The sequence below is a fragment of the Heloderma suspectum genome, chromosome 11 (assembly GCF_057233095.1).
Source record: "Heloderma suspectum isolate Gila_16-S chromosome 11, 16-S_ref, whole genome shotgun sequence".
NCBI lineage: Eukaryota > Metazoa > Chordata > Lepidosauria > Squamata > Helodermatidae > Heloderma > Heloderma suspectum.
Genome location: NC_139468.1, coordinates 31,271,059 through 31,296,818, shown reverse-complemented (window position 1 = coordinate 31,296,818; position 25,760 = coordinate 31,271,059). Strand labels below are relative to the sequence as shown.

Genomic DNA, 25,760 nt, shown 5'->3' with positions numbered 1-25,760 from the left:
AACTGACCTTTTCCAGTCTTGTGGCCATTGTTGAGTGTTCCAGATTTGTTGGCATATTGAATGCAGCACTTTAACAGCATCATCTTTTAGGATTTTAAATAGCTCAGCTGGAAGACTGTCATCTCCGCTAGCTTTGTTGTTAGTAGTGCTTCCTAAGGCCCACTTGACTTCACTCTCTAGGATGTCCGGCTCAAGTTCAGTGAGCGTACTATCATGGCTATCAGGGACATTCAGATCTTTCCTGTATAGTTCTTCTGCGTATTCTTTCCACCTCTTCTTAATCTCATCTGCTTCCGTTAGGTCCCTGCCTTCTTTGTCCTTTATCATGCCCGTCTTTGCACAAAACGTTCCCTTGAGATCTCCAATTTTCTTGAAGAGATCTCTAGTCTTTCCCAATCTATTGTTTTCCTTGATTTTTTTGCAGTGTTCATTTAAGAAGGCCTTCTTGTCTCTCCTTGCTATTCTCTGGAACTCTGCATTCAGTTGGATATATCTTCCCCTTTCTCCCTTGCTTTTCGCTTCCCTTCTTTCCTCAGCTACTTGTAAAGCCTCATCAGACAGCCACTTTGCTTTCTTGCATTTCTTTTTCTTTGGGATGGATTGAGTTGCTGTCTCCTGAAGGGTAGGATACACACATGAGAATCAAGACTAGCCTCCCCCAACCTGGTGTCCTCCAGATATTTTGGACTTCAACTCCCATCTGCTCCAGCCAGCATGGCAAGTGGTTAGACTTCTTGGGGTTGGAGTCCAAAACACCTGGAGGGAACCAGGTTGGGGAAGGCTGATCTTGGCCAAACCACCCACGTGCCTCCTGTGCCCTCTGTCGGGAAGCCATTTACTAGCCTCACAGCAGGCCTGCACAATCATTATTTCTAGAGCACAGACATTAAGAAGGTGCTGTACATCAGACGAGTACAGACGTTGGATCGGGAGAAATTTGGTAGATCTCTCGGTGATCTGTCGTTGCTCAGCAAAGATTTTAGACTCCCAAAAGTTTAAACAACAGCAAGCAAAACTGCCAGTAAAAAAAAAGGATCTGCAAAGGCTAGTCTTGTGCCAGTTGCTTCTCTCTCAGACTGTAACTCATCTGTAATTTGCAAGTATAAATTGGTTGCCTTTGACCAGGCCTTTATGCAGTGCACTAACTCAGCAATGTACTTACATATACAGGCTATCCCAATGTACAGTTTATGGGGTGCAGTAGGTAATCGACTCCACCCCTGAGCCACCATTTTGCACCTGGCTCAGAGTAGTGGATTTGGGGGGTCCAGAATATGGATGGATGGATGGATGGATGGATCCCGGAAGCTTGGTGTCTGCCTGCCTAGTAATGTGGATTTTCCAGAAATTTTTTAATGGGAAAAATTCCAATGCAAATAAGAGTATCTTGCACTGGAAAATTTTCAGTTTGCTTCAGAAAATGTTCTGATGCCCTGATCTAATTTAGATTTTAAATTGGTATTAGCTAGCTTAATGATTTACTTGCATTTAGTAACCAAAGCTTTCGAAAAGTGTTATTTTTTTGTCCCACTATGAGTTTTTGACTTGAAATACTTGGGCGGGGGGGGGGGGGAGAAATAAAGCATGCTTAGGGTGCAATCCTATGCATGTTTAGACCAAAAGAAGTCCTACAACTCCCAGACATCCCCCATCCGTCCATGCTGGGAGTTGGAGGACTTTTTCCAGTCTAAACATGCATAAGATTGCACTCTTAATGTGATTTAAATGCTATATCATGTAGATATTTTTATTGGAATACTTGTAAAAATGTAAAACAATAGTATGTACTTCCATTTACATTGTTTAAATTTAAGGGAAAAAACAAAGGTACGGAAAACTGTTGACATGCCAATTTAAGCAACCCAAAGAACTGTGCATGATAGGCTGAGAAGCACTTATCTATTTCAAAAAAAGTTCAACTTAGATTATTAGAGGGCGGGGGGAGCAACTTCAGTTCCACTACCACTACTTATTAGTTCCATTTCACACCAAGACATATATGTATTTCACAAGTAATCACCTGAAAAACATTAACGTACAATGCTGAAATGGCCAAGCATGCTTAACATTGTATTTGTGATTGGCAGCCATTCACTATTACTAATGAACGTATGAAATGGAAAAAGAAAATTCCATGGAAATATTAGGCACCGGGAAATTTTCCATCCCTCATCACTTTGCCCACGTCTACTGTACATTAATCCAAATAAACCTAGGCCCAGCCCTCAGGCTTATCAAAGACTCACGAGGGGAGGGAAACAGTTGACAACACCAGAGCAAATGGGTGCATTCTTAGTAGTTGTGGGTAGACCCATCTTGTGGCTTACCAAGTCAAACGCAACTTGCCAACCATGTCCGCTTATTTATTCATTCGATTTAAACATGGGTGAGGCGCCTTTCGGCTGAAATTGGGCCTCAGAGGAAGCTTGAAACCATTTAAGGACTTGATGAACTTGTTTACGCTGGGACTGAAAATATAAATGTAAAAAATGGGAGTGTTTGCCAGAGGGCTGTGCTCCGTTGGGGAGTTCACAAGTTATGTTACATTGGCCTTGCCCCATGGTCATCCACTCTGGGCAAGCCGCCTTTCCTACCTGCTTCTCTGAACTGACTCATCTGGATTCCATTCATCCTTCCACTTGCTACAACAAGGCCTTGCCAAAAGTTATTTGCCCATACAGAGCATACATCCCCAATTTGGGTTTGCTTGGCTCCAAAATTGCCCACGTAGCTCACCCATCTCCAGCTGACTAGAATCTAGCTGGAGGGAACAGACTTTTTTTTTTTCTTTTGGCCAAACATGCAAGAGAGAAAATTACAAAGCTGGAATCCCACAGGAATAATGGAGGGGTGTTCTCTCTCCCCCTGCCTTCTGCTGCACATTCCCAAACAATAGGCAAAGACCTGGAGACTTTAATGGAAACAAACCCTGGATAAGCTTCAAGAGAAATTGGGTGGGGGGTGGGGGCAGTGATGTTGGGTGTTAACAGAACTTTTTTCTGGATGTTTTTCCACCACGATATGTTTCAAAAATGCATTGTTTCAGAGAGTTAGCAACGTAATGCAGGGGTGGGCAGCAGGCGGATCTGTGTGTGATCTGCAGGAGATCAGCAAGGATTTCTGACTCCCAGCTTTTTAAACTTCGCACCAACAAAATGATTTCCCCACCTGCATCTTAAAATAAAATTGCTGAAAGTGTTGGGCAACCTGGACTGGATTTTTATGCCGAAGGACAGTGAGCTCAGTTCTGTTCTGGCACTCAAAACAAGTTCCTGGGCTCAGAATTATTTAATTCTAAGTGTATATATCTTTTGCACCAGTCTTTGGTTGGTGGATCTCAGGGTTCTTGTAAAAAAATAAAGCAGAACGCACAATCCTGCATTCCCCCCCACCCCCGACATAATGAATGAACACAGTACATGTCAAAACTGAGCAACTGGAATAGATGCAAATTGAAAAATCAGAGCTGCAATTAACTTTTTTCCAAGGGACTATCCCTAGGAAGCACATATAGTTATACACACAGCTCTTTAGGCATGCTAAAATTAGTATGTTCACAGTTTTCCATGTCTTCATTCCTCCCATTAAAACCTAAATAATGTAAGGGAAGTATATGCTATCTGAGATATCTTAAAATATTTACAAGCAAGGCTTTGAATCATTTGGATATAACCTTTACACCAAAGAAAGAACACTTTATTGACTTTCTCCCCCCAGCCTCCCTATCAAATATTGCAGTTTTGCTATTTTTAACTATGGGGGGGGGGGATTAGCTATTTATACAGCACGTACTTCATCATACTTCGGTTGTACTGACTAAGTGCAAGTCAAAACAAACGTGCTAAATCAGATTACCTTTAATTTAGGGCAGCAAAACCTCCTGGAAACCATCCCATCACAGGAGTGGGGGTGGGGGAGAAGAGGAAAGCCCAGTTCAGGTGACATGACTATGGGGAGTGAATGTGTGTGGGTCAGGAGAGAGAACACAGGAGTGTGGCAACAGGCCTGCAAAGGATCAATTGTATGTGCATAGCTTCTCTTCCTGGAAAAGCAGATGAGCATGTTATGATAAGGCCACGTATAATACGACATGTTCAACTGAATGCATGGGCCTCTTCTGCATTCACTCATCCTGGGTGTGTCATCTAGTCTAAATAGGACTAGAATAGGACTAATTCTGCCTTCTCCAACCCGGCGCCCTGCAGATGTTTTGGACTCCAACTCCCATGATCCCACCCAGCCGGGGGATCATGGGAGTTGGAGCCCAAAACATCTGCACGATACTAGGTTGGAGAAGGCTGGATTAGGATAAATTTCCCCACCTTTTTGGCTGGATTTTTGCACCAACGTAATCAATGTCAAAGACGGCAGTTGTTCCGTTGCATGTCACCACCACCTGTTTATAGGCACAAAGGCAGAAGGCGGGGCGGGGAGAGATAATGGACACACCCTCTGCCCTCTCCCGATTCTCCCTGGAAAAGAGGTTTGAACAGAGCCTTAAAGAGAATGAGTGCATGCCACCAAAAAGCGGCCCTACACCATGTGGCTGACATTTTTCTTCCACTGGCCTCAGTTGCTCCCTATTGCCCTTACCAGGGGCTGCTCATTAACCCATGTAGAGTGGATGTGCTCTGCAGTGTCTGCCAAGCAGACATTCACAAGCATTCATCCATGTTTTGGAGAGCGAGTGAAGACGTGAGAAATTCGGTACCCCCAAAGTGAGAAACAAAATGAAATATGCATCCATCCCCTTAATGGTATCGACTTAAGGCACCCGCCTCCGCCCACACCCAAACCAGTAAACACCTCTGCCTGTGCAGGAAGCTGCATTAAGGCACCAATTTTATTATCCCCACATCACAAATGCACCCATTTAAGGCTTTCAGACTTTCCTGCACTCATCCCTGAAGGCTCAGGGGATTGGAAACAATTTAAAAACTAAACTGACTGTTAAGCTTTAAAGTGGAATATGTACCACATGGTTCTATTGCCTCTTCGCTTTAAATGATCCCATGCTGAAAATGATTCACACAAACAAGCTGAGGCAAGAGGGACACGTGGAAATGTGGCACTGACGCTGCTGTGTGTACAAAGCGGGTCACATGGAGCAGCTCCCACGTGGATACAGCAATTGTCACAAAAATATTACAAGATATAAAACGACTCATGTTAATCCTAAAATCAGTCCTGCTGGATCAAACCAAAGATCTATCCTGCCCAGTGGTATAGTGGTAAATCTGGAGGTGCAGGCACTCAACACGACCGTTCCCATATCCACACCCCCAAGGAGAGTCCAAAATTGCAGGCAGCTTTGCTGATCCATATCAACAAACCAGTTGTAGGAGTTTTCTGCTAGGAGCAGGTCTTTTGCAAAGCCAAAATACTTTATGTTGCAACAAGGAATAAGGTCTTTTTGCTGGGAAAATCCATTTCCCATCCAGCAACTGTAAGAATTGCAGCTAAGCTCACACAAGGGGACAAGGAATTCGGGGGGGGGGGGGCAGATGATGACAGTGTCCCTGCTAATAAAGAAAAGTGCCTGTGCTGTGTTCCTGTGAGCCTGGCTCTGCTACCGCTGATCCTGCCCCCACAGTGGCAGATGACATCGTAGCTCAGCAGAAGAACATCTGCTTTGCATGCAAAGGGCCCCAGGTAGAATCCAGGTAAGGCTGGGAAAGCCAAAAAGGGTGCCCACCCATGTTTGAAGAGAGGATGCATGCATCATCATTTTTTGGCTTTAGAACCATTGTTTTCTCATCAAAGGCAAAATAAAATGATTAAGGGCGCAATCCTATTGAGATAGTTGGTAGCCCCCGAACTCAGACACCAACGTCTATTTATTTATTGCATTTATATCCCGCCTTTTTTTCCTCTTGCAAGGAACCCAAGGCGGCTTACATGATCCTCCTCCTCTCCATTTTATCCTCACAACAACAACCCTGTGAGGTAGGTTGGGCTGAGAGTCTGTGACTGGCCCAAAGTCACCCAGTGAGCTTCCATGGCCGAGCGGGGACTAGAACCCAGATCTCTGGGCTCCCAGTCCAACACTCTAGCCACTACACCACACTGTCTATCATATGCAGGTGGCCGCAGCACAGATAGGAGGGTCCCCTCCATGCCTCAGCCGCCCTGCATTCTTGGCTAGATGTGGTTTTCAGGGAGGGAAGGGGCCTGGAGACCGGATAGGAAGCTGTCTAAAACAGCTTCCATGGTCTCCTCCCTTCCCCGCCCCGGGAATGCCCTGTTTTACCCTCTCCGTGCTCCATTTGTGAGTGCGGAGGCAGCGACGGTGTGAAAACAGCCCCCCCCAACTGAAAAATCCTATGGCCATCTAGACAATGCCTAGTGGCCATAGGACTGCTCTCTAAAGGAACCTTAGCCACTTGATTCATCTTATTAATAGGATGCAAATACAGCGTCTGGAAAAATATGGCATCTAGCAAATCGCTTGATTCGTCTTATTAATAGGATGAAAATATGGCATCTAGTCTGGCGTTCAACAATGAGTTCCTTGCCAAACGTCAACTCTGGGTGACCTTCACCAAGAGGAGATTCGACCCGTCCTTTTCATTGGTAAGAGGCGGAGCCCTTCATGTCTTCCCTTGTCAGCCTATGTGGCATTAAGCAGCTTCTCCATCTGGAGAGTGACTCAAGGGGCAGCGCGTTCGGTAAACATGCGATCTAATTATTTGCATAATCTGCCAAAGATGAATAGGTCGGGGTTTGAAGGCACCTGGAATCAAAGTTCTGGACAGGAACCAACATCCTCAAGATGCAATGCTGGGGAGTGGAGTGGAAATTTGCTGAGAAAGCTAGAGAGGAGATGACAAATGCAAACGAGATAAGAGAATAAAGCCTTCTGTCAGCATCACCTTTAATTGCCATTTCAATGCCCACCTGTACGTGTGTGTGTGTGTGTGTGTGTGTGTACACAATGTTATATATATATACACACACACACACACACACACATACATACACGTATGTGTGCGTGAGAGTGAACTGTGGCACGTTCTTCTTGGTTTTATGCTGTTTATGGTATGTTTAATTGTACATCATCCCAGGCACCTAGCAGATGCAGGCTGCAATTTATAATCTTAAAAATCTTAAATATGTTAAGAAATTATTCATCAAATTATTAAATATATAAATATAAGCGCGCACACACGTAAATTTAGCTTGCATTTTGCAATTACAAATCTACATTCCTGGCTGCTAAGTGGAATTTCCCCCTCTCCCTCATCTTGGGCTATGTATTTTTATGTATGTATGTATGTATTATTACATTTATATCCTGCCTTTTCCCCTCCTCTTGCAAGGAACCCAAGGTAGCTTACATGGTGGTCCTCTCTCCATTTTATCCTCACAACAACCCTGTATGATGTTACATTGAGAGTCAGTGACCGGCTCAAAGTCACCCACATCAACTTCATGGCCGAGAGGGAACTAGAACTCTGGTCTCTGAGTCCTAGTCTAACACTATAACCACGAGACCACATATGCACTAATTTCAGCTACCTAGCGAATATGGAAGTACTATCGCCATTTAGGAATGCCACTGCCTTTTACTATCATCATCACCATCACCCTTAACGTTAAGTGTACCACTTCCAAGTGTTCAAAGCACTTCACATGCTTCTAGTCGTAATACATACAAAAACCCTGTAACATGATCACCCATATTGCAGACCGGGGAAGGAGTGCGAGGCTGAGAGCAGTTCACCTAAAGCCCCCTAGCGAGTTCATGGCAGAGGTCAGATTCAAACCAAGGACTCTCTGATCACAGCTCAGTCTCTTAGCTACTACACTATGCCAGCTCTCTGGCGTATTTAATAGCCTTCGTTTTGAGGGAGGGATATAGACACACACTCACCTTTAAGCTTTCCTAGGAATCAGGGTGTGGAGCTATACATTTGCCTTGTTTCAGCTTTCTGGATGCTGTGGAAGTACTTTGAGCCTTTGGGTGTACTTGTTGTGTTTGTCCCCCCACCCCCATAGCTTGGAAGGAAAGAAATACAAATATTCCATTTTTTCCTAGAAAACTAACAACGTAACTTTGCCTTGGATCATGCATGTACCAGATTTCAGTGTTTTAGATCATGGGAAAGTAACCATGTCAATACTCCCACATACACTTCTAATTTCGTAATGTGCATATGCAGCACTGTACCTCTGGAATACCCAAAGGCCATCAGTCCTTGCAGTCTCCAGATGGTCACCCCCAGAAACTCTGTTCTGAGGACAGGAGCTTTGGCCGTTTGCCTGAAAGAAGAGCGATCTTCCTGTAGATGCACACGTAGCCAAATATCTTCCTTCGGGGCTTTCTTGCACCAACACATTCCCCCATGGGCCACTGCAGCTGGCTGGCCCTAAATAGATGTTTGTTACTAATTGCACCTCCCAGTAAACACGTGGAAAGGGAGGAATAAAAATAGTAACTTGCACTTAGCACAAAACAGGAAAATGTCAACAGCAGAACACAGGCAGCTGTCAAAAAGTAGGTTGGGAAAGAAGAACCCCATTGCATTAAAAGAGATCCTGTACCTTCATGGAAACATCAGCAAGGACACCACTTAATTTTAGATCTATTCTGGATGGATGGATGGATGGATGGATGTTCAACTGTGGTCTTTAGTTAGCTTTATATATGCAGAAGGATTGCAGTCCTGTCCAATGTCTTGTGAAACACATTCCTGGCATTGGTTTGGCAGTAGGGGCGTTTCCCTGCTTACATTTTAAGCAACATAGGTTTGGGTGTGGGCATTGTTGCTTCAGTCCAAGCAGCTTACACGGGCTGACAGTACTGTCATTTGCAAATGATTCTAAGATCACCCAGGTGATTGGTTTTGCTGCAGCCCTTAAAAAGAGTTTGATAGACTGCAGTTGTTGTGTTCACTCCATGGGTATGAAATGGTTGCTGGGCACCTCAACACCGACATATTTCAGCAGTTGCATACTGGATTAGCCATCGTTAACTCCCCCACGCCAAGAATCATTGGAATTGTATTTTGGCGAGGACATTCACAATTTTATAGTAGAGATCCGTCCCCCAAACTACAGTGACAGGGTTCCCAAGGGGTGGGGAATGTCCAATAGTTATGTCCAAACTGATCTCTCTGGCACACAGCACAACTAAGCCGTCATCATCATTACAGCTTAGGGTGGAAACAAACAGTAAAATCAAATGGTTCCATAACTGGAAACCCCAAATTCTGCAAATGAGGCATATTGGACTTGCTTTCCTTTACTTATTCCATTGCTGGATGGATTCCCAGCCAGGGACATCATGCTGATGTCTTGCTGTCATGCAGTGCTAACTTTGCACTGTCTTCGCTTCTTCATGATCCTTGCAGCTTTGGAGCTATACAACAGAAGAAGCATATCAGAAGAGCCCTATTGGATCAGACCAAGGGTCCATCTAGTTCAGCAATCTATACACGCAGGTTCTCCAGCTGTCAAGGGGAACCCACAAGCATGACGTGAGTACAATAGCAGCCTCCTGCCCATGTTCCCCAACAACTGGTGTACATAGACTCACTGCCTCTGGTACTGGAGGTAGCACATAGCCATCAGGACAAGTAGCCATTGATAGCCTTCTCCTCCAGGAATTTATCTAACCCCCTTTTAAAGCCATCCAAATTGGTGGCCATCACTACATCCTGTGGTAGCGAATTCCATAGTTTAACTATCCGTTGTGTGAAGAAGTCCTTCCTTTTATCTGTCCTGAACCTCCCCCCAATCAGCTTCATGGGATGACCCCATTGGGTTCTAGTATTATGAGAGAGGGAGAGAAATGTCTCCCTATTCACTTTCCCCCCACCATGCATAATTTTATACACCTCTATCTTAACTCCCCTTACTGGCTGTTTTTCTAAGCTAAACGACCCCAGCCGTTGTAACCTTTCCTCATAGGGGAGCTGCTCCAGCCTGTTGATCATTTTAGTTGCCCTTTTCTGCTCTCTTCCCAACTCTACAATATCCTAACTAACAATGTTCCAGTAAAAGCTCCGTTACAGTGAAGAGGGTGAAAGTGACTGAGGTATAGTAGCACTTGAATATCTAAGTTAGCCTGGCCTAAGCTGATGCCCTCCAGATATGCAGGACTACAACTCCCATCACCCCAACCAGCCTGACCAATTGCCAGGGATGATGGGAGTTGTAGTCTAACACATCTGAAGGACACCAGGTTGGGGAAAGCTGATGTAAGGTGTAGCCACAATCCGATCATAAACAGTGTTGTAGGGGAGCCCAGGCTCGCAGAGTCAAGGCACTGGGACTTTTCGATTAGCAGGAATGACAGCAGCATCTGCCAACCCCCCACCTCAAATTCCCCTGTCCCCTCTGAGCTTAGCTGCAATCGTCACAGTAACTGAGTGGGGAAATATACTTTCCCTGCATCAGTGACTGAGCTCACCCAACACGCTAACCCACACTTAGTGGTTGAGTGTGGGTTGCTGTTGAACCGTGGATTGTTTGTTGAAGCATGGGTTAGTGTGTTGTCTGAACCCAGGACATTTTCTGCAGGGTGGCTTGTTAACCATGCCGTGTAGCTTATTTTTCTCAAACAAGTCACCTTGAGCACCCATGGTATGTTGTTGGGTTGTTCAGGGTGGTTAACAAGCCACCCTGTGGAAAATGTCCTGGGTTCAGACATCATGCTAACCCACGGTTCAACAACAACCCCACTCAACCACAGAGTGTGGATTAACAGGTTGTGTGAACAGCCCTAGTATGTTGTTGCGAGCTACCCCGCTGTAATACAAAGTATTTTGCTTGGTTTGAATGGGCAATTAAAAAGCACTGGCTTTACAAAAGACTCGTTCCTGGTGGAGATGAAAAGTACTAGAACTGGCTTGTTGATATGGATCAACATAGCTGCCTGCATCTTCAAACTCTCCTCAAGGGCATGGTTATGGGAACTCTCAGGAAGAGTGCCTGCACTTAAAAATTTATCACTACACCACTGATTTTAAGTGGCGGGGTGAGGGTAATCTTCTTTGGAGGTGTTAACAATACCATATTCTTGTCAGACCAGTTTACTGAAACAGCCAAGAATATCCGTTTCAGAAGAGCACCCTGTGAATAATACCTTGGCAAAGTACAAAGTGGAACAAGAAAGGCATGTAGTACCCTTGCTTGGAAAGGCATACAGGATGGACCCTTTTCATCCTTCTCTGCAGCCTTGCATGCCAAGACAAAAAAGGCAAATGCTATTTTGGGCTGCATTAATAAAAGTATAACTTCCAAATCATGTGAAGTACTAGTTTCCCTCTAATCGGCACTGGTTAGGCCTCATCTGGAGCACTGTGTCCAGTTCTGGGTGCCACACTTTAAGAAGGATGCAGACAAACTGGAGAGGGTTCAGAGGAGGGCAACAAAGATGATCAGGGGACTGGAAACAAAGCCCTATGAGGGGAGACTGAAAGAACTGGGCATGTTTAGCCTTGAGAAGAGAAGACTGAGGGGAGATAGGATAGTGCTCTTCAAGGGCTTGAAAGGTTGTCACCGAGAGGAAGGCCAGGATCTCTTCTCGATCATCCCAGAGTGCAGGACATGGAAGAATGGGCTTAAGTTACAGGAAGCCAAATTCTGTCTGAACATCAGGAAAAACGTCCTGACTGTTAGAGCAATACGACAATGGAACCGATGACCTAGGGAGGTGGTGGGCTCTCCCACACTGGAGGCATTCAAGATGAGGCTGGACAGCCATCTGTCAGGGATGCTTTGACTTAGATTCCTGCATTGAGCAGGGGGTCGGACTCGATGGTCTTATAGGCCTCTTCCAACCCTACTATTCTATGAATTCTAGGCCATAGGTTAGTAGATCATGACACGAGCGCTATGCCCTCTCCTGGTGTTTCACTCTGACCTTTGTGAGTCCCTGCGTAATACATCAAAAGGCCTTAGGCTGACAAGTTAAGTCGTCAGCACTCACATGTTTGTGAGCAGGCAGGCTGCAATGAGTCAGTGTTGCACGAGAAGGCTAGAGACCTACCCAGTGCTGGCAGGGGAGGCACCATAGCAGGCCCTACCAGCTGGAGGAGAGCTAACAACCACCGTGGGGATGTAAAGTTGATGAGCAGAGACACATTGATGTGATCTCGGTTAAAGGTCATGTCAGGGCCCCCGATGCAGCATGTTATTGCTAAATGCTTCCTAGCAGGCGTTTCCAGCAAAAAGGGCTCTTGTTAAGCAACGCAGCCCAGGAGGCAGCAGCAGTTTCGTTTACAGTCTGCAAAAGGATGGGAGGAAACTCAACCCTCAATAACAGGTTTCAATGTGCATGCTTCTAATTCCTGCGTCCCTTTCAGCAGCAGATTACTGACCATTCCTGGCAAGAGATGAGAATATGTAAAAAATAATACTAAAACCTCCTCCGCTGTATCCATTTGACCTGGAATTCTCTCAACAACTCAGATCTTAACAACTTAAGCACAGCCATGCTGGATCAGACCAAGGGTCCCTCTAGTCCAGCACTAAGTTCACACAACCAACTGTCGGCCAGGAACCCACAAGCAGGACACAAGTGCAACAGCACCCTCCCACCCATGTTCCCCAGCAACTGGGGTACATAGGCTCACTGCCTCTGGTAGTGGAGGTAGCATAGAGTTATCAGGACTAGGAGCCATTGATAGCCTTCTTCTCCAGGAATTTGTCTAATCATCCCCCCCCCAAAAGCCATCCAAATTGGTGGCCATCACTACGTCTTATGGTAGCGAATTCCATAGTTAACTATGTGCTGTGTGCAAGTATGCGCAAATTTTCTGTGACTCGTTCCAGGTTTTCCCTGGCGGTCTTATGTTCTTGGCCACCCTGGTGTGTGTCAGGTTGTAGAGGCATTCCATGTCCCCCTGTGCAAACAGGCAGTTTGACAGGTCACGCAGAAGCCAACATCTTGAGCATCTTTGCTGTTCACTCTGAAATTATTCAAGCCTCTAGTCCGCAGGACCAAGGAGATATGCTTGAGAATGTGAGCAATGCCTGGTGAAATCTCAAAAGGATGTGTGAATGGCCAGGACTGCCAGTGGTCAAAGACTTTGAAGGTCAACATACTTTCAAGTCCTTCCACATGAATGGGAGAAGCTGATATGACTTGAGACCGAGGTGGGAGCCAAGTACCTAAAAGACTGCCTTTTTCCACATGTACTTGCTAGTGCATTAAAATCTTTGTTAGCAGCTTATCTCCAGACACTCCCATGTTCTGAACAGGCCCTCCCCAATCTGGTGCCCTTCAGCGATGGAGGGCACCAGATTGGGGAAGGTTGACGGGGCCTTTTTGGCACACTACAGACAGGGCCTTTTCAGCTGTGGCATCCCATCTGTGGAACATTCTCTCCAAGGAGATGCTTGCTTGGCACGTTATTATTATTATTTTCATCAAGTTCATTTTGTTCCCCTTTTACAATATGGCTTTTTTCAGCTGCCTTTGTTTTGTTTGTTTACTATTTTAGCCTGTTTTAGAGATGTAGACCTGGAAAATCGCAGAAAAAATAGGTAAGCCCCAGAATATTTAATACATAAATAAATACCCCCCCCCCCCGGGATATGTCTGTTTCCACCCACCCTTCAAGCCTTCACATGTCTAGTTTTAATACATTGGCTAATTATTCTGATTTTTGTTATCACCTGTTAGCTGCACTGAAGGGTGGAATAGAAATCTTCTAAATAATTAAGTAAAAGAAATTATGCATGATACAGACACAGACATGCACATTTCTATGTTTTCATCTCAGTACAGAATTTGAGTCACAATGACACAAAGTTTGGATTTTGAAGCGCAGGGTAAATACATGCTTCCATTACACTTTCTTAATCGTAGCTTATCTATGCATGTAGCCTGGTCCCGTCTGCCTTGTTCCACTTGCTCCTAACTCTGACTATTGCCTAAGAAGTTGATGGCCCAGCAAATTGCTTTGGAATTATGGAGATGAGGTGCACAGTTCATGATTTAACTAAATCAAGTTAAGTGCACTGATGGAGAAGGAGCTGTTTAGCTGGGATGGCTCTAGTTCAAACCTCATCTCAGCCATGAATTCACCAGGTCCGTTCAGGGCCGGGGAGGAAAGATGGCACAGACTAACCCCCACATCTATAGTTTGGGAACAACAGTGCTAGCTACCTTACAAGGTTGTTGTGAGGGTGAGTAAAATAACACAGCAAAGTGCTGTGCAATGCAATCCTATATCTGTACACTCAGAAGACAGCCACACTGAGTTCAATGGGACTTACTCCCAGGTAAATGTGTACTAGACTGTTGTCTATAAACAGTAAAATATAGTAACCATACTAACAAGAATGGATTGCATGTGCGCTTATGTACAGAGACCCCAACTGTATGTACAGAACCAGCGCATAGAAGCGCTGGTTCACATGACCAGCTAAACGTACGTAGGGTAGGGGTTGCCACTATTTTATTTATTTATTTATTGCATTTCTATCCCACCTTTTTTCCTCCAAGGAACTCAAGGCAGCGTACATGATCCTCCTCCTTCCTCCATTTTATCCTCACAACAACAACCCTGTGAGGTGGGTTGGGCTGAGAGTCTGTGACTGGCCCAAAGTCACCCAGTGAGCTTCCATGTCCGAGTGGGGACTAGAACCCGGATCTCCCGACTCCCAGTCCAGCACTCTAGCCACTACACCACACTGGCGCCACTATGATGGTGCTTCCCCTTGACAGGCATTCAGTCTATACAGATGAGCACGGATCATGCGGCCAATGTTCTTTGGTCTCACACCAATGGGCCGCTGCAGAAAGGCCTTACTTCCTGGCTACAATGAGGTCCTAGCTGCACATTTTCCAGGGCTGCCGCAAGAATCGCGATGCCATCCATGAAATGCTTCAGAAAACCCCCAAAGCAGGAGTGGGCAGATTCCACCCTTGCAAGGTCTATTTTTTACTGGAATCCTGAGAGCCACCAAAAGACAAATGTAGAATTGAAGCCTTCTGAGCTCAAGGATTTGTTTTGAGTACCAGACGTGAATGCTGCTCACAGTCCTTCCGCACAAAAATCCACTCCTGACTCTCCCCACACCACCCTCTTCATTTCAGCAATATAATTTAGGGCAGGGGAGAGTTGCTTTGTTGCTGTTATTTAAACAATGGAGAGTCAGAAATCCGTGACAATTTACTGCAAACAGGAACACAGGAATATAGGAAGCTGCCTTATACCGAGTTCGACTTTTGGTCCATCGAGCCCAGTATTTGCCAACACTGACCGGCAGCAGCTCTCCGAGGTTTCAGGCAGGAATTTTTTCAACCCTACCTGGAGATGAAGGTGATTGAAACTGAGACCTTCTGCATGGGCTCTACCACTGACCTATAGCCCGTCCCAGTGATCTACCAGTAGATCTAGAACTACTGTCTGACACCCTTGCTCTAAAGTCTTATATAAAGTGCTAAGCATTCTTATTAATGCTTTTTGGCTTTACATCCTAACCTGATCAACTTTCATCTTGATGCAGTGGTCCAGAAAGCTGCCGCCAAAGCCTACAGATCTTAACATCTTAACATGTCATCTACTTTCAGACCATTGGTCCATCTAGTCCAGGCTTCCTCCACCTGGTGCCCTCCAGATATTTTGGACCACAACACCCAGAATCCCCCAGCCAGCATAGCTCTTCAGGGCCTCGGGCAGAGAGAACATTGATAGGCCTGCTGCCAGGGATCCTTTTTAACTGGGAGATGCCAAGTAGAAAAGCCGAGACCTCTTGCATGCAGAACATGTGTAGTGTAGTGGTGAGAGTGACGGACTGGGAGCTGGGAGATCCGGGTTCTAGTCCCCACTTGGCCATGGAAGCTCACTGGGTGACTTTGGGCCAGTCACAGACTCTCAGCCCAACCCACCTCACAGGGTTGTTGTTGTGAGGATACAACAGTGAGGAGGAGGATAATGTAAGCCGCCTTGAGTTCCTTGCAAGAGGGAGAAAGGCGGGGTATAAATGCAATAAATAAATAAATAAATAAATAAATAAATAAATAAATAAATGTGCTCTACTACCAAGCTCCCTCAAGTGGGTTTTAAGTGTCATGTTCCATGAACAACTGAGTCAAAGGTGAGTCAGCCACTAGCAACTCTTCCAGCGATTATCCTAGCCAAGACTGGCCCAACACAAGAGCCAGAACAGGTAGAAGAATTCCAGGGATTCCAAAGATAATTGTGAAAATCCTTTGTTAGGGTGGGAGGGAGCAGGGAGAGAATTTGGAAAAACCTGGGGCAGGAAAAATACACCTACTCTCCCAGCTTTGGGATAACAGGGTGGGCAGCACAGAAGAATTCTGATACCAACACCACCATGGTTCTTCTGATTGCACTCCCCTTCTGCCAACTGGTTTATAAAATTATGCACGGTGTGGAGAAAGTGGATTGACACATGTCTTTCTCCTTTGCTCATAATACTAGAACCCAGTGGGGTCATCCCATGAAGCTGATTGGTGAGACATTCAGGGCAGACAAAAGGAAGTCCAGTGCATAGTTAAAACTATGGAATTCACCACCACGAGATGTGATGATGGCCAACAAATTTAGATGGCTTTAAAAGAGGATTTGACAAATTCATGGAGGAGGAGAAGGCGGCTATCACTGGCTTCTAGTAATCATGGATCAGAGGCAGCATGACTCTGTGCTGAGGAGCAGGAGAGGACCCCTGTCCTCGTCCTGCCAATGGATGCTGGGGGCTCTGATGTCAGTGGGGCGGTGAATCAGCTCCAGGTTTCAGGCAGAACCAGTCAGAACTCTAAAGGAGCTATCACACCTTGGATGCAATAGCTCCTTTAGAAAGCCAGAGTGGATTCACCACCCCACTCACAATGGAGCTACCAGCTGCTATTGGTCCTGCTCGTAGGCCTCCAGAGGCATCTAGGTAATCACTGTGAAACAAAGGGTGCTGGACTAGACAGGACTTTGGTCTGATCTGGCAGTGCTGCTCTTATGTTCTTAATTGATATTGACTCTCCAATGTTTCAAGAAGGGTTATTTGTTTGTTTGGTTATCCCTTCGATCCTATCCTATCCTTAAACAGCTTGAGGCCAGGTTACCTGAAGGATCTTCTCCTCACATATACACCTGCCTGGAGCCTAAGATCATACTCAGCGGTCCTTCTCTGTGAGCACCCACCAAAAGAAGTGAGTTGGATTGGTACTGAGAAGAGGGCCTTTTCTATTGTGGCACCCCGGCTGTGGAATGAGTTTCCCAGAGAGGCTCACCTGGTGCTCTTTCTGGAGCCTTGTGAAGACCTTCTTATTTTCACAGGCATTTTAGCCATTCAGTTTCTGTTGTTTTAAATCTGTTATTATATTTCACATCTTTGTATTGCTACTAGGTTTTATTTTGGTTTTTACTTTTATTTTATACTGGACTTCAAAACTTTTATATTGCATCTTATGTTTTTAATTGTTGTGACCCGCCATAGAGCTTCAGCTATTGGGGGAGATAGAAATGTAATAAACAAACAAACAAACAAATAAACTGGAAATGTCAGAGACTGAACGTGGGCTACATGACATGTGGGATTGTGCTGGAAGCAGGAGTTTATTACAACATACATTACTCTGCATGTGGCTGCCTGTGAAAAGCATCTAGAAGCTTCACCTGGTAGCCAGTGTTGTTTGCAGCAAATGTATTAGCTATAGTGCTACCTAGAGCATGTTACAGATCTGTACTTGCTTCCTCTTCATTTCCAGCCTCAGGTGCTGGTTTATTACTTCTGGCAGGAGTGGGCAGAAGGTTAAGATCTCCAGATTTTTTTGACTTCAACTCCCAGAAGCCTCTGCCAGCATGGCCAATGGCCAAGAATGCTGGGAGATGAAGTCCAAAATATCTAGAGGCCAAAATGGCAGGGAAGACTGAACTAAGCAGTTTGACAGGATCTTCGTGCAAATATGGAAGAAACTTAAGAGCCCAGAGCTGTGGGTTGGTTGGGATTCAGCTTAAGTGTAAGAAACCTATTGTCAGGGTGGAAACTGAGCCGATAGAACCCCAGAGCAGTTCTGATTCTGAGGAGGAGCAACAATCCATGGGAGAGGAGCCAGCTCATCCCTCACAGGCACAGCAGCTGGCAGAGATTCCTCCTGCCGGCATTCCTGAGATAGATAGTGACCCTGGCAGTGAGGGGGGATTGCTGGACGCTCGACGCAGACGCAAAGAGCGATGGAGAGTGCGGAAAGGAGGCGTAGTGCCTGTTTGGCGCGCAAGCAACGGCCGCCTCCCCTGGACCCAAGGGAAAGAGGGAGGATCTCTCCCTAGCCCATAAGTTCAGGGTCTTCAAGTGACTCTCCTTCAAATGGGGATTAACTGCCCACTCGGTGCATAGGCCACTCTGCTGTTTCTTGCTTAGTCGCTGGTGATTAGCATCTGAAAGAGTCATTAAGTTGTAAAAGGATTAATGCCTTGAAAAGAAACCTTTCATCTGTGCCTTGAGTTGGCTATTGGAGTTTACTGAAAGAGGCTGCCAGGGCACCTCTAGCAGGCACCTCTAGCAGGCACCTTCTTGAAAATATTGGCTTTGATTGTTACAATCACAGTATGTTTCTAGCCCTCATGGCTGAAAATATGCTTGAGAGGCTGGGGGTGACGTCTGGTGAAAACTCTGTTCAACAAGATTTCCAATGGTTCAGGGAGGGGGAGAGGGCAACGCTTCAAGTGGCATGTGCCTACCCAGTAAATAGCAGAATAAATGAAAATTAAAAATGCAGAACTGACTGTGAAAAAGTAAGAACCACCTTGTAAATTTACCTCCTTTGTATGAGTTTGTACAGGTGACAGAATTCAGTTTGTCTTGGTGCTGAATTAAAATTCCCCCTTTTTTAAATGTGCAAGGGCTACATGGCTTTAGAGAGAGCAAAAAAAAAAAAGGAGAGTTTAGTGTTTCTGCTTATCGGACATCTAATCTATTTTTTTTAAATAAAGTGTGTGAGTTTTGTAACGGGGCTTGTTATTGGGATTTATCAGCCTACCCCAAGGCCATTATGGCTGAGGACAATGGGTGTTGCAGTCCCAACACATTTGGAGGCTGCCATGTTGAGCAAGGCTGGCATAGACAAATAAACATAGCTGGATGAAAGAAACCTTTGCAAGCTTAGGGAACACAAAAGTGTGTGCATGCAGGCGAAGAGTTTCAAGAGCCCACAAGGGAGGCCCAGGCTTTTTTTTTTTTTTTTTAAACGAGGCAGTACTGACCAAATTATCGCTTTAAGAAGATGGATCCCCAAAAGCCCAGTGGGGACAATTAGGGTCAGAAGGTTAATTCTGCTGCTTAAGGAATTTTCCTTTTTTCCCTTTTTTAATGAACACTATAGCTGGAAATAAGACAACAGGGGTAAAGGAAAAATCCCATTGTCTTTAAGGAGGAGGCACATCAACAAGGACAGCCTAAACAGGAACCAAGTTCATCTAAATCAACCTGAAGCAGCTGCTTCTGCTCACAATGGCAGACTTGAGAACAGAGCTCTTCTGGGGATGCCACTTTCTGCAGTTCATTCCTTTCACCAGCGTGGTCTCCAAGGGGAGAAGCATTGTTTGCTGCTGAATTTTAAGCCGGGTTTTTAAAGAACTGGATGCAATAATAAGAGACTTGGTGATGCTCTTATTCACAGAAGGAAAGCATTCAAAACATTATTTTAAGGTATTGCGCTGCTTTCCTTCTAGGTATATGCAACCACAAAGTAACATCCAATTATCAAAGCTTCCTGCAGGATCTCTCTAACACACAGAATAATCTGATATAGGTCGCCTGGGGAATCATCCCCCACCCCCAGCCACCAGTTTGTGTGAGTGCATCTCAAATGAATAGGACAATTTAAAAAGGTTGAGAATAACCTGGATTGTAAAGCTTTGTCTGAGCACAGCAGACAAAGACTAGAGCACTACAGGGTCTCATATACCAATATCAGATAGGGAACTAAGAATTTACTATAGGAAAGTAGCAATCCATGACCCTAATTAAGGTTACTCTGAGCATTCAAATATATTCCAGAGATCAGTAGAGGGTGGTGAAAGGAGGGGGCCCTTACCACCTCCTAAAACCATGCTGAAAGCAGCTCTCCCTTCAAAATCACATACATTTTAAAAACAAACAAATGGCTAAAACAGCAAATCTTTTTACAATAACCCACATTTCATTTTAAAGTTTATTTTCAGCATCCAACTCAAGTATGAAATCTTTGCGCACGCTTTTTGAGTGAACGCCACACTGTGAACCCTTGGGCATGTCCTAATAAAAAGGTATTATCTTTCCCATCCATGCCATCAACACTAAACAAAAACAAAAAAAAGGGGGGGGGATATTTTCAACTAGAATTCATAGGAAAAGGTTTTACTTCCAACGGTTTTGCATCAACGCATCACAAAACATCAAGTAACATATGGGGCGGGGGGGGGGGGCTTTAGTTTTGAAAGTCAAAACAGCATTGTCGGTTTTGTTGGGGACGAGAATCAAATCACCTGGATTTTAAAGCTTTGCCTGAACTCAGCAGATAAAGGTCTAGATCACTCCAAGGTCCCATATACTAATATCGAGATGGGGAACTACCAATTTACTATAGGGAAGTAGCAGTCCATACTCTAAGGTTCCCCTATACACACATATAAAAATACATAATGAGTTTTCCAAAATTAGATTTCTTCCCCTATCCCATAATCTCTTTCTGTGGTTAATCCCAGCATTGTTCTGCAAATTGCTTCCAGCTTCTCCACTGGGCATGGCAGAGCGCAATTCGCACAACCAGCTCTCCAAATCCCTTGATCTCATCCTGGGTCATTTGTGCAGCGTGTTCCTGGCAGGACTCAAAGGCGATCTATTCTCGGGGAGGGGGACAATAGCCATGCACCGCTGTTTCTCCCACAGCTCCCAACGAATGCCCTACATATTAACCGCACCAAGAATTAATTGGCTGCACTCCTCCTATGCCTTTTTTCTCTCCCCCCCCCCCCGCCCTCTCTTTTTACTTAATTCCCAATCAGATCAAGGCAAACACTGGAGTTAGAGAGAGAAAATAATGCATACCCGAAAAACTCACCTTCTAGATCTCCCCTCTGGGCGGTGACTCGTATCTGCAGACCTGCGTAGCCCCCTCCCCTGATTCGCGCTGGCGCCCTTTCCCCCTCGGCTTAAAGGTAGCTCACTCACATGATACCATGTATCAAGGGGGGCTTGAAAGTAACTAATTTCCCCAAACAAGAGGCGGAGGCAGCAGCCTACCGTGCAAGGCGGCCAATCAAGAAGAGGGAGCATTGTGACGCGTGATGCAGCCGCACCAATCGATAGGTCTCCTGGGGAAAGGAAAAGAAAGAAAGAAGGGGAAAAGGCGAGGGCTCCGCGCGGGATTGGCCAATCCAATTGATTTAGGATGGGACCGGAGGTCTCTTGGGGAGGGGGGGGGGTAGACAGAGAGGAGCGCAGCCTGATTTTTAAAGGCGCAGGAGCCTCTAAATTAGAATAAATGATTTTCAATGAAGTGTGATCAAGGTAATTGGAGCTGCTTACTTGAGACGGGAGGCTTCAGGGGCTTTTTATTTTTTTAATGAGATCTTCCTCTCCACTGAAGCAGGACCTTAAATGAGCAATAAGCCCTCTTATATTAGTTTTAATTTAGGAGATGGGGTGTAAAAGCCGGAATGGAAAGGCCCCTTTATTTAAAAAATACACACACATGCCAAACGCTATGGCATGTGTTAGAAACACCTGAGAACAGTGTTTTAGGGTAGAAACCCCTGAATTTTTAAAATGTTATTTTGTTCAGTCGTGCCCGACTCTTCGTGACCCCATGGACCACAGCACGCCAGGCCTTCCTGTCCTGCGCTCTCTCACGGAGCGTGCTCAAGTCCATATTCATTGCATCGGTGATGCTATCTAGCCATCTCATCCTCTGCCGTCCCCTTCTCCTTTTGCCTTCAGTCTTTCCCAGCATCAGGGTCTTTTCCAGAGAGTTTTCTCTTCGCATGAGGTGGCCAAAATATTTGAGATTCAGCTTCAGTATCTGTCCTTCCAATGAGCACTCAGGGTTGATTTCCTTTAGGATGGACTGATTTGACCTCCTTGCAGTCCAGGGGACTCGTAAGAGTCTTCTCCAGCACCACAGTTCGAAAGCATCAATTCTGAACGCATCCGGAAGAGGACTGGCCGGAAACTGCCACTTCCAACTGAGCCAAATCAACCAAATTCACCAGTCACACCTAACGACATGGGACGGATGCATTAAGCCCCCAAACATCTGCAGAAACCACATACGGGTACCCGTTCCGGGCAATAGTCTTTATTCTTGAAAAATGGCCCACAATGGCCACTTCCAACTGAACGAAATCAACCAAATACCGCAGTCACACATGACTGCATGGGAGGGATGCAATAAAGCCACAACATTTCCACCGAAACTACGTTTAGATACCGATTCTGAGCAATAGTCAACAGTCTAAAGAAAAAGGGCCTGAAATAGCAACTTCCAAGTGAGCCAACTCAACCAAATTCACCAGTCACGTGTAACTACGTAGACCACATTCTTGAAAAACAGCCTGGAACAGGAACTTCCAAGTGAGCCAAATCAGCCAAATTCACCAGTCAGACATAACTACATGGGAGGGATGCAATAAGCCACAAAACTTCCACAGAAACCATGTCTGGATACCCGTTCGAGGCAGTAGTCCATATTCTGGAAAATGGCCCGGAATGGCAACTTGCAAGTGAGCTAAAGCAACCCAAATCACCAGTCACACATGATTCTATGTGGGTGATGTGATAAGTTATAAAACCTCCACAAAGCCACATTCTTGTGCCTGTTTCAGGTAACAGTCGGTATTTTATAATATGGCCAAGTGAGACAAATCAACCAGAATCTCCTGTCACACATAGAATGGATGCAACAAGCCACAAATCTTCCACAGAAACCATGCTCCAGTATCCATTCCAGGCAATTGGCCATATTCTGGAAAATAGCCCAGAAGGGCAACTTCAAAATAAGCCAAATCAACCAAACTCACCTGTCACACATAACTAGATGGGAGTGATGTAATGAGCCACAAAACCTCCACAAAAACAATGTTCCAATAACCAGACGTACAGTTTAGGGTTGTTGTTTTTTTAACTTGTGCAGAGGTATGTATGTGCAAATGTGCACTTGTAAATGAATGCAATTCTTGTAGAAAAGATCAAATTCCATCAGTGAGTGGACAACAAAACAAAGGATGCCTGGCAATCCACGAAACACAGACAGAACGGATTTTTTAAAAATTCATACATCCCTACCCATGCCTTCCATTTACATTGCCAAAGGCATGCAGTTGCAATGTAAATTGCAGGCATAGGGGAAAGGCTTAAAGCCCCTTGCCTGCCTGTCTAGGGTCCTGATCCATATGAGGTACCATGAGCTTACTTTTGAGTGAAAAAGAAAACCTAGCTACATCTTTACAGTAGCATAAAGTTTGACCCTCCGACAATTTGGGAGGGGTGGGGATGGAATGCACAGATGGGGGAAGCAGAAAGATCAGGGCATCACACACCACCTTTCTGAAAGCAGAAATGCAGTACAAGGGGCCCAGTCCTAGCTCTTACTTTCTGTGTGGTGGGGAAAGAGAAACAGCATCCAATTACAAGAAGAACCATCAAAGAGGAAGTCCAGTTATTGAGAATGGGCGGTGCTAGATACCTAAAAGATCCAGGCCACAGAGGCCTCAAAATTGCACAAATTTGCACATGCAAATATATGGGCAAATTTAGAAATAATTACTATACTTTACATTTCATAGAAGGAAAACTAATTAACCTCTTGCTTGCTCTCAGGACAGGACCGTGCAATGTCCCAGAGTTTGCTTGCTTACAATTTACCCTCCACGCACCCACACTGTTCCTTGGTCAGTTTTGAGCCCAAATCTAGATGAGGAGGACAGAGTGCCTGGGGCCAACAAAGAGCTGTTTGGCACCTTAAACCTTTACAGAAGAATGGCAAACTGAACTCCATGGCACTGAAAAGAGATGCTGGAACATGTCTCCTCAGATATACATTTTTATTATGACATGGCATCTCCACAGTTTCAGAGTGGGGGAGTTAAAATCCAAATTTTTCAAAGCATTCTTTCAAAGTGGCTTATCAGTAAATGTGTAAGATGTACCCTCAATCTACCTCTGGGAAGAAAATGTCTCCATGCTGGGGGTTGATCACAGTCAGTGTGGCTGACAAAGGCACCCCCCCTCCCCACATGACACTTTAAACATTTACCAATTAATAGCAAATTGAACACGGCCCGCTGGTGAGGGCAACTGAGGGAATGTATTGTACCCCATGGTAACCCATGCTCTTCAGCCGCAAACGTACACAATTAATAGGGAGTATCCCCCATTAAACATGGTAGGCTTTACTTCAGATTAAAGCCCCACTCCACCCCCCAAACCAACAAGCACAACAGCACCAGACAGAGAACTCAGGACTGGAGAACGGTGCTTTGCTGCTCCTGATCCCCGGATCAGGAGAAGAGGCAGAGAGAGCCACTTCCAAAGATGGCGCCTAGATTTATTTCAAATACCTTTCCCCCCTTTTTTTGTTTCTAGGATTCTGTTGTGTATTTGAGTGTGTACCGCCCCTTTCAATTATTTCCCCCTCCTACGGTTGTTAGAGGCTTATCCCATAACTACTGGAGTTCAGAGCAAGCAGCTAAGCAGACAACAGGTCTGTGCCTCAGGCGGACCAGGCCTCCGCAAGGCCTAGATGTCTGCTGCAGTCACCCATTTGGACTTAAGGTTAACCACTGTTTATTTGTTGTAGAGTTATTCAAGTCTTGTTATTGTTAGCTAGTCTTGTACTTTCTTCTCACTGTAAAACAGATTCCCTTTTTAATTTTTTTATTACAGTTCTTAGGTTCTAATTTCTTGAAATCCAAAAATCTGCACCAAACGGTTCAATATTACGTTTCTAGCAACCTCATCATTATACAACATTTAGGGCGCAATCCTGTCCTAAATGTTGTATAATGATGAGGTTGCTAGAAACGTAATACTGAACCATTTGGTGCAGATTTTTGGATTTCAAGAAGTTAGAACCTAAGAACTGTAATAAAAAAATTAAATCGTAGGGCAGGAGCAGTGTGGGGGATCATCCCTTCTGCACTTCAGCTGCCCTGCATTCATGGCTAGACAGCCGATGTCAGCTCTCTAGCCATGGGAAGTCGGGGCGGGGGGATGCTGGATGACGCATAGGAAGCGTCGGAACTGTACTTCAGAACCTGCCACGCCCCCAGGAACCCCCCCTTTTCACTGCTCCGCACTCCTCTTATGAGCGTGGGGCCAATCCATGCTGCCTACAAGGCAGTGCAGGAGGGGGTGAAGGTCGGTTCCCGGGAACCTACCTATCCTATGGCCATCTAGCCACTGACTAGCAGCCATAGGATTGTGCCCTTAAAGTACCAAAATGCATAGTTGGATACCTTTGTTTAGGACCAACCAAAATTCCTAATAAATTCCTCATTGCACAACTGTGGATTTGGGTTTTTTTATTTCTCATGGACCAGCATGGCTACCTTTGTTTTTGGTTGTTTGCTTTTTAAATTACCAAAGTTATAAATCCCCAAGTTTCTCTCTAGATCCATATATTGGACCTATCTTCAGGGTGGATATGGCAGGTTGCAGCTCTTTAAGGAGTAAATCTCCAGTCCTACATACATTTACTTCTAAGTAAACATATTTAGGATCACACAGTAAGTTTGATGTAATCCTGAACATGTTTCCCCATCCACAGATCTCTCTGTACCCCCAGTTGTTTCTACCCCACCTAATTT

The 25,760-nt window shown here is 45.2% G+C and overlaps 1 protein-coding gene across 1 annotated transcript in view; it reads right to left on the bottom strand.

Moving 5' to 3' along the window:
• Positions 1-21,222, bottom strand: part of KLHL25 (kelch like family member 25) — a 44,113-nt gene extending 22,891 nt beyond the window's left edge. The window contains exon 1 of the mRNA XM_084816446.1: positions 21,017-21,222. The gene's annotated coding sequence lies outside the window, so the exon portion shown is untranslated. The remainder of the gene's footprint in view (positions 1-21,016) is intronic.
• Positions 21,223-25,760: the final 4,538 nt, after the last annotated feature.